This window comes from Microcaecilia unicolor, chromosome 2, assembly GCF_901765095.1.
Source record: "Microcaecilia unicolor chromosome 2, aMicUni1.1, whole genome shotgun sequence".
NCBI lineage: Eukaryota > Metazoa > Chordata > Amphibia > Gymnophiona > Siphonopidae > Microcaecilia > Microcaecilia unicolor.
Genome location: NC_044032.1, coordinates 419935092 through 419945780, shown reverse-complemented (window position 1 = coordinate 419945780; position 10689 = coordinate 419935092).

The window sequence follows — 10689 nt, the reverse complement described above, 5'->3', positions numbered from 1 at the left end:
CCTTCAACACCAGAGCCACAGCTGCAGCAATCACCTTGCAACCAAACAGAGGCTTGACACACAGAGCAGTCAGCCCATAGGAAGGAACAGCGGGAGCCATCTTGGATACTGGCAAAGAGGAGGAGGCAGCAGCCATCTTGGAAGAGGCATAGCCCACACAGGTGAGGTTCAGTAGGGCAATCAGCACACAGAGCCAGAGAGAACCTAAGACAGACACAGACACAGAGACAAGCAGAAGCCAGCACAGACACTGACTCCCAGAAACAGGGTAAGTCTGAGGGTTGTCACGGCCACGGACGTGACACCTATAAGTACATAAGTATTGCCATACTAGGACAGACCGAAGGTCCATCAAGCCCAGCATCCTGTTTCTAACAGTAGCCAATCCAGGTCACATGCACCTGGCAAAATCCCAAAAACGTACAAAAAATTTTATGCTGCTTATCCTAGAAATAAGCAGTGGATTTTCCCCAAGTCCATTTTAATAATGGTCTATGGACTTTTCCTTTAGGAAGTCATCCAAACCTCTTTTAAACCCCGCTAAGCTAACTGCTTTTACTACATTCTCTGGCAACGAATTCCAGAGTTTAATTATACGCTGTGTGAAGAAATATTTTCTACTTTGTAGCTTCATGGCATGCTCCCTAGGTCCTAGTATTTTTGGAAAGAGTAAACAAGGGATTCATGTCTACCCGTTCCACTCCACTCATTATTTTAAAGACCTGTATCATATCTCCCCTCAGCTGTCTTTTCTCCAAGCTGAAGAGCCCTAGCCACTTCAGCCTTTCCTCATAGGGAAGACTAAAGATGCATATGCGAGAGACTAGACTGGCTGATGAATCCACCTTCTGAAACAGAACACAAACCTCGCAACAGGGTAAGATCAGAGAGGCAAATCCAAATGAGACACATCCAACCACCCCAGTCAAAGCTCAACCAAAATGGCAAGGAGGTAGAGCACCACATCAACACCCAAGACCGGGAATATCAAGCCTAATGAGCAACAGAGCCTCAAGAAACCAAAACTAAAGCATGCAAAATGATGTGCTGTGCACCATCAACCTGACCAAGTGGGCGACACCACAAGAAGTGCACCAATTCCTTGTTAGATGCTGTCCGCTGTCCGCATGACTGACAGAACAGGATGAGTCCCACCAACCATCGAGCCCAGCGATACTCAGTTCCAGCAGACATAGGTGAAGTTGGTGAACTCGCAATCCAGGCAAGGGTGAGAGTGCCAAAACATAAATACCTTAGAGGGGATATGTATCACACAAACAAAACTCCTGCATGACATACCACAGCACTGCTATTGCCACTCCCCAACAGGAAAAGCAAGTATCCACTGAAAATCAAAATGTTAATGTCCTAGACAGACTAACAGTGCAACTAGAAGTTTAACTGAAGAAAAGAAGAGCAACGAAGAGGTATCTCACTCATACAATCCAGATACTTTTCTGATGTCTAAAATTCAGATGCAATGGCACAAATTTATAACTTGTCATCTGTGACCTGAGGCAATGACCTCCCATTAGTGAAGAATCAAGTCAAGGATTTTCCAAGCTTGCCCACGTGCTGCCAATCAACCTATAAAGAAGAGAACACCAGGGATAGAACAATACTCAAGGTAACCCACTGAACATGTGGAGAGGCATTTTCAAAAGAAACGTCCAAGTTGGGATTTGGATGTCTTTGTAAAACGTCCAAATCCAGAGGTGGAGAAAAGCATACTTTCAAAAAAAGATGGACGTCCATCTTTCATTTTGAAAATACCAAGGACGTTCTTAGATTTGGACGTCTCTGAGTTTCAGCGATTTTCGAACCTAAAGTCGTCCAAGTCTTGTGTGTTAAGCCCCCCAACTCCCCCCCAAAACCCACTACCCCCAACTGTACACTACTACCATAGCCCTTACGGGTGAAGAGGAGCACCTATATGTGGGTACAGAGGGTTTCTGGTAGGTTTTGGAGGCCTCGCTGTTTCCTCCACAAATGTAACAGGTAGGGGGGGGGAGTATGGGCCTGGGTCTGCCTCTCTGAAGTGCACTGCACCCACTAAAACTGCTCCAGGGACCTGCATGTGCTGTCATGGACCTGAGTATGACATCTGAGGCTGGCAAGTAATATTTTTAATGATGTTTTTTGAGGGTGGGAGGGGGTTAGTGACCACTGGGGGAGTAATGGGAGGTCATCCCTGATTCCCTCCAGTGGTCATCTGGTCATTTAGGGCACCTTTTTGTGCCTTAGTCGTAATAAAAACATGTACGGGTGAAAACGTCCAAGTGTTAGTCATGGACGTCTCTGCTTTTTTCCATTATGGCACAAAGACATCCAAGTCTTAGGAACGCCCAAGTCCCGCCTTCACCACACCTCCTTTACCCCCCTTTGAAATTTGGATGTCTTTGCAACGGACTTCAGTTAGAGACGTCCCAAATCAGGTTTCGATTATACCGATTTGGACATCTCTGAGAGATGGACATCCAAGTACTGATTTATGTCGGAAGATGGACGTCTATCTCTTTCGAAAATGAGCCTGATAGTAAAACAGAGTGTTGGCTGCATGATAGATCCACAGGGCCAAGCCTCCCAATTTCCATGACAGATTTCAAGAAAACTACAAAAGAAGCCAATTGCACAGAAGCACATCAATACCCCTTAGGAGAGTTATGATCATGCTTATTATACCTTATAATGGACAAATAAATACCTACCAGGCTTTGAAACACTGGCAGTCCTGCAATGACTACATAGCCCAAGTGAAGGCAACATGAGAATCGATGGAATCGACTGCAGTAAAGATATTGGGCCTAGGGTAAAATCTACGGGAAAGCAAGAGTATGGCATGGGTACCAGGAATAAGAATATAAACTTTGCCATACTGCAACAGACCAAGGTCCATGGGACCCAGCATCCTGTTTCAGCAGTGACCAATCCAGGTCAAAATTTATCAAATTTGAAAAGAGTAAAATGGATTTTCTGCTGCTTATCCCAGGAATGTGCCTGAACCTCTTTGAAACCTTGCTAAGCTAACTGCTCTTACCTTAAAACCACCACCTGTACAGGGGTAAAGGCCATATTAAGAAAAAATATTCTTCCACTGGCAAGCAATGAGGGATTCTGTTCCCCAAAGGGGCATAATAATCCCTAAATTCACACATACCATTGGACACATCGTCTTGTGACACAGTAGTGGGTAGCATTGGGAATGTGGAACATACCCATACGCTGAGGTGTGCATGCCAATATTGAGGTGGATGTCACCCAATAAAATGGTACAGCATAGAGGCTCCCCTGAGACAGCCTGGGATGGATCCACCAGACTGAGGACAGATCCTGCAGAGTCTCCTAGATTCAAGGGAGTGATGCCAAAATGGACCCCCAAATTTTCATGAGGTGCTCCAATTGAAAACCGCAGTAGACATAAATCCAAATTTAGAATAATAAAGCTGCGATCCCCCCTAAACTCGTACGACAGTTAACTACTGTATTAAGAAAGTTTGTGAGGTAACTCTGAGACTGAGGTGTCCAAAAGGCACCAAGAACCTACCCAGGCACACCTACTAACAAAACAATACATTGTGGGCAGGATCAGAGCACCTAGAGTGGCCCCATCAGTATGACAGGGTAAACCCAAAGCATCCCTTTCTGTGCAAGAAGTATCAGTGGTTTTCCTTTCCTTTTGCATTGCAAAGATATATGTGGAGAAAGCGAAGGTCCACCTGTATGAATAAATACCATCAGAAAATGCCAATGTAACAGACCCACTCTCAAGAAGTCTCTCCATGCCACTTCAGAAATCAGTTGGTTGTGACTGCTGGAGAAAGCGTCATCAATGGAAGTGTAGGAGACAGAGGTTTAAATGGGAATCCACTATCCAACCCCACAATTATGCACTTGCCTATGGCCCGGTATAATGTCAACCTGGCCATGACTGCCCCTCCAAACTCACTCCAGCCCCCACTCGGACAAGGTGCAATGGGACTTGTGGGACTTGCACCCCAGGACCTGCACTCTATCCCTTTTTTTTTTGAGATGCATTGATCCGAACTGCACATAATAGGGAACACCATAAGTGATACAGAGACATTATGATATTTTATTTTATTCTCTATTATTTTTTTAATAAATCCTAACACGCCATTTGCCCCTTGGCTGCCAATACACACTGAGCGATAGACTTCATGGTATTGTTGAAGATGACACCTAGATTCTCTGACTCCTAAAGTGACCTACAGTAGTACTGTGTTGCTATAACTTGGGATTATTCCTCCCTATGTGCATCACTTTGCACTCATCCAAATTAAATTTCACCTGCCATTTGGATGTTGAGTCTTCTATTCTCCCAAAGTCCTCCTGCACTTTCACACAAGCTACATGTGATTTAACAACTTTCAATAATTTTGTGTCACCTGCAGATTTAATCACCTCACGTGTCCTTTTCGCTACTAGATCATTTATCAATTAACCCAGCACTGGTCCCAGTACAGATCTTTGTGGTGCTCCACTGTTCACCTTCCTCCACTCAGAGTTAGCCCATTCATCCTATTCTATTTTCTATCTTCCAACCAGTTCCCGATCCACTATAGGATAGTGCCCTACACCAAGACTTTTAATTTAATCATGAGCCTCCCATAAGGGATCGCAAAAAGCCTTTAAAATCTATATATACTACTTCAAATGCCCCATATGTAGTTGTGCCTAATTGTAGAGGGGGGAATGAGATCCTCAGCTCCAGAAGGGCGACATGAGGCCAGTCCTGGCCCACTGGAAACCCCATCCTTTCAGTTCATGCCCTTTCCCTCTGGAGGGAAAGGAAAATGTATTTACATTGGTGTAATATACAGGTCACCTTCACAGTCTGAAGAAATGGACAGAGACTTAATTGAAGATATCCACAAGATATCTAGGAAAGGGGAAGTACTACTGATAGGTGATTTTAATACGCTGGACATCGATTGAAGAGTCCCTGCTGTGGGGCCATCTAGAAGGGATCTTGGATTCTCTACAGGAAGAATTGTTTCAGCAGTGGGTAATGGAACCGACGCAGGATGGAACTATTCTAGACCTAGTGCTTACAAATGAGGACATTGTTTCTGATGTTATGGTGGGAGATCATTTGACATCTAGTGATCACTGAATGGTATGGTTCAATATTAAGGCAAAGGAGGAGAGGGCTTATTCAAGATTGAAGGTCCTAGACTTCAAAAGAACTAACTTTGCTAAGATGTGGGAATTTCTCAAGGAAGAGTTAGTTGGATGGGAACAGCTGAAGGAAGTAGAACAGCCGTGGGCAAAACTGAAATGAGCCATTTTAAAGGCGACTAACCTTTTAGGAATCTAAACAAGGTACCTTGATAAATATAACACAATATGTGAAATTAGTGACAACAATCTTTCATTTTATTATTCTTTATTATTCACTTTAACAAAGGATGATAATTTCTTTCGGGTACAGCGATAGTAGTTTGTGGGGCTGAGGGGGGAGAGAAAAAAGTGACAAAATACAAACTGGTGACACAAGTTACAGACATGTCTGATCAAAAGGTTATATCAATGGCTTTATCAATGGTTGTATATTAAGGTTTTGTTACAGTTCTTGTATCATCAATAAAAACAGTTGAAACATAAAGGCGACTAACCTTAATGGTAGAAAATTAAATAAAAGTTAGAGAAAAAAGAAGACCATTCTGGGTCACAAATGCAGTAGCTGAAAAGGTAAGGGAAAGAAGATTAGCCTTCATAAGTTACAAGAGGGCTCATAAAGAGGAAGACAGGCAAAAATATCTAGAAAAGCTTAGAGAAGCTGGAAAAGCTGGAAAAGCTGTCAGGAAAGCAAAGAGACAAATGGAAGAAAAGATAGCCGATACGGTAAAATTGGGGGACAAGACATTTTTTAAGATATATAAGTGACAGGAGGAAGTGCCAAAATAGCATTGTGAGTCTCAAAGCTGAGGGGGAGGAATAGAATCCGTTAAGGATAAAGCTGAACTGCTTAACAATTATTTCTGTTCTGTGTTCACAGACTGCAGAAAACAAATACTAAGGGGGATGATTGTGTGGTAGGCCAGGACCGATTCTCAAGAGACTGTGTTCATGAGGAGGTAGCTAAACTAAAAGTAGATAAAGCGATGGGATACATCCGAGGGTACTCAAGGAAGTTGGAGATGTTCTGGTGGCTCTGCTGTCTGACCTCTTCAATGCTTCTTTAGAGTCTGGAGTTGTCCCAGAGGACTGGAGAAGGGCAGATGTGGTCCCTCTGCACAAGAGCAGAAGTAAGGAGGAGGTTGGGAATTACAGATCTGTCAATCTGACCTCGGTGGTGAGTAAATTAATAGAAACACTTTTAAAGTGGAGGATCATGAGGTTTCTCACATCAAATGGACTGCAGGACCCGAGACAGCAAGGGCTTCACTAGAGGCAGGTCGTGTCAGACAAATCTGATTGATTTATTTGACTGGGTGACCAAATAGTTGGATGTGGGAGGGATGCTAGATGTGGTGTACTTGGATTTTAGCAAAGCCTTTGACACTATTCCTCACAGGCAACTGATAAATAAACTGAGTGCCCTCGGTATGGGACCTAAAGTGATCGACTGGGTTAAAAACTGGTTAAAAGGAAGGTGAGAGAGGGTAGTGGTAAATGAGCTTGGTCTGAGGAAAGGGATGTTTATCAGTGGTGTACCGCAGGGATTGGTCCTCGGGCTGGCCATTTTTAACATCTTTGTGCGTGATATTGCGGAAGGACTGTCTGGTAAGGTTTGCCTCTTTGTGGATGATACCAAACTCTGTAATAGGGTGGACACCCTGAGGGTGTGGATGGCATGAGGAAGGATCTAGCAAAGCTTGAAGATTGGTCCGATAATTAGCAACTAAGATTTAATGCTAAGAAATGCAGGGTCATGCACTTGGATTACAAAAATCCAAGGGAACGGTACAATATAGAGGGTGAAGTGCTTCTGTGTACAAAAGAAGAGCAGGACTTGGAGTGATTGTGTCTGATGACCTTAAGGGGGCCAAACACATAGAAAAAGTGATGGTCAAAGCCATAAGGATGCCTGGGTGCATAAGGAGAGTGATGACCAGCAGGAAAAAAGAAGTCTCTGTTGAGGCCCCATTTAGAATACTGCATGCAATTCTGGAGACCGCACCTATAGAAAGATATAAACAGGATGGAGTCGGTCCAGGGGCGGCTACAAAACTGGTAAGTGGTCTCAGTCATAAAACGTATGGGGACAGGCTCATGAACCTCAACATGTATACTCTGGAAGAGAGGCAGGAGAGAGGGGATATGATAGAGACGTTTAAATACCTCAGAGGCGTTACTGTACAGGAGGTGAGCCTTATTTCAAATGAAGGAAAATTCTGGAATGAGAGGGCATAGGATGAAGTTAAGAGGAAATAGGCTTAGGAGGAATCCTTTCACAGAAAGGGTGGTGGCTGCATGGAATGGCCTCCCGATGGAGGTTGTGGAGATGAGGACTGTGTCAGAATTTAAGAAAGCGTGGGATCCCTTATGAAAAGGAGGAGTTAGTGGTTACTGAGGAAGGGCAAACTGGATGGGTCATTTGGCCTTTATCTGCTGTCATGATTCTCTGTTTATTTTTTTTTTTAGTTACATTTGTACCCCGTGCTTTCCCACTCATGGCAGGCTCAATGCGGCTTACATGGGGTAATGGAGGGTTAAGTGACTTGCCCAGAGTCACAAGGAGCTGCCTGTGCCTGAAGTGGGAATTGAACTCAGTTCCTCAGGACCAAAGTCCACCACCCTAACCACTAGGCCACTCCTCCATGTTGCGGGGAGGGGGGGGATAAGGGAGACATGGGGGAAAGCCCCTGGAATGAGGCCTCCCATATCTATGCCTGACCCAAATAAGTAAACTTGTGAAATTTAGGGGGGTGAGCAGCTGCGTTGGCCAGCTCCGGCATGGCATCCCCGCAGGGGCTACATGCTCCTGCACAGCAACACAACTGCCCAGAGCCATAACCAAGGGAGAGGGAGAGGGGCCGGATGCCACACTGAGCGGGGGGAAATCTCTGGTGCCACAGAGGAAGTAGGGAGAAACCCACCGCTCTTGCTCAGCAAATGCCATGGGAGGCATCCAGCCCACTCTACCTGGGTGTCACCACTTCACCCTGAGGGCACAAGGGGGAGTCCACAGCACACCCACTATGCAAGCTCAGACATGAGCAAGTGCACCAGAGGGAGCCCCAGTTCCTCCCGCTCCCAGGTAAGTATACAACCCATAGGGGAGATTCTCCGCCATGGAATTTATTAATTTATTCTTCCAGACAGCACTCTATGCGGCACTCACCCTCCCCCCTTTTTCCCAACAAGGCAACGCCTCCTCTAGGATGATTACTATGAGCCAAGTGAAGCTCCCAACTAACCTGTTTCCAACACAGGCTGCTCATCATGTCCTCAGGGACAAAAGAAGGCTCTTCTGGTAAACTTGAAGCCTTTTAAGCCCCTGACTCAGGTCCCTCCCTTCCCAACAGTGAGCTCAGCTTCAGTGCGAAAGTTCTCTTCTGGCTATCAGGACTCCCTGACTCTTTGCAGCAACCCCTCCATAGTTGGGGCGTGGGTACACGGGTGTATGGTGCCATGTTAATGTTAGCTCCGTGTACTCTGACACGACCTGCCTCTAGTGAACCAAAATCTCCTGCAAAGGAAAGGTTTAATTCTGACCTATAAATCCCCACACTTCTCAACTAGCTGGTTTCTCTAGGTGAGCTACCTGATAATCTCTTTAAAATTTTAATGCTTATTGCTTAATAATTTTAATTTAGCACTGTGAAACCTCTCTCTCTTTCTTTCTGGCTTTCTTCCTGTTCCTGCCAAACTCTGATAGAGAGGAACTGCTATAATTATTGGGAATATTTAGACTTAGTGATAAGGAAAGTTAGCAATATCAGTTTTAAAAGTTAAATCAAGTGAAAATTCTTGCTCAAACTGGACCATTTGGGTCCATTCAACTAGAGCATTCCCTTGATAACAGCAGCATTCAGCTGACACTTTGGGACTTATAATCCCCCCCCCCCCCCCCCCCCCCCCCCCCCAGGGTTTTCCACACATTTATAGACAAACCAGTCCTCATTAACTTTACCCAATCATACACAGGCAGTCTTGCAGGCTATTACTCCAACATAGTACACCTGTTCATACCCATTTCAACCAATCAGGATGACTTTTATTCTCCGCAATAATTGTGATGCTTTAGTTTCAAGGCCAATCATCTGGAGACTTAAAGCTTGTCCTATCTGTCTTCAGCTATCTACTTTAAAACAAGAGCTCTTTAAAGTAATGCAAGAATTAGATGCAATTAAAGCAACTTATAGGACTGTGCAGAATCATAACTTCTCACCACTGCCTCAAAGAATAAAACCACATAAGAACAGATGGTTCACAGTAGGCTCGGGCAGACTTCATCATGTGACACAGAAGCATCCGCCCGCACAAGTGTTGCCACTACAAAATTATTTTGCTCCACTACAGCAATCTGATGTTCCTGAAAATAAAACTGAAGTGGAAAAAGAAGAAAAAGCAAGGAAGGGGGAACAAAAATATGAGAAGGTACCCAAAGAGAAAACACCCTCACAAATCACTAAAACCAAAACACATACTAGGAAATGTACATGGAAAGCGATGACCACAAATGCTCGTAGTCTAAGCAAGAAAATTCCTGACCTTCAAGCCCTGATTTTGGAGTCTGACTTGGACATAGTTGCAGTCACAGAGACATGGCTCAATGGTTCTCATGAATGGGATGTAAACATACCAGGCTATAATCTTTTTAGGAAGGATAGAGAGGGACGTATAGGTGGAGGAGTAGCTCTGTATGTCAGAAATGATATCCCAGCGACTGAAATGACAGGGAACTGGGGAAAGGAAGAAGCGATATGGATCACCTTAAAAAGAGAGGATAGAACATTGGTCCACGTGGGTGTTGTCTACAGACCCCCGACACAATTGGAAGAACTAGATAAAGATCTGATCGCTGATATTCAAAAGTTGGGGAAGAAAAGAGAGGTGCTGTTGTTGGGAGATTTTAATCTGCCGGATGTAGATTGGAAGGTTCCGTCTGCAAAATCGGAAAGAAGTAGAGAGATTGTGGATGCTTTCCAAAGTGCTCTGCTCAGACAAATGGTGAACGAACCCACGAGGGAGGGAGCCACGTTGGATCTGGTGCTCACAAATGGGGATAGTGTGTCAAATGTCCGAGTGGCTGCGCACCTGGGAAACAGTGACCATCAAATGGTTTCTTTTGATGTAACAGCTCATGTGGACGGCAGCCACTCTAAACTCAAAGTCCTCGATTTCAAGCGAGCTGACTTTAACAAAATGGGAGAATACCTGAGGAAGGAGCTGATGGGCTGGGAGGACATACGAGAAGTGGAAGGACAGTGGTCCAGGCTAAAAGAAGTAATAAACAGGGCCACAGACCTTTATGTAAGGAGAGTAAATAAAAGCAAGAGAAAAAGGAAACCGATATGGTTCTCAAAGCAAGTGGCTGAGAAAATAAAGATTAAAGAGTTAGCGTTCCAGAAATATAGAAAATCTCAAGAGGAGAAACACAGGGAGGAATACCGGATGAAACTGAAAGAAGCCAAGAGAGAGGTACGTCTGGCGAAGGCGCAAGCGGAAGAACAAATGGCTAGAAATGTAAGGAGGGGAGACAAAAACTTCTTCAGGTAT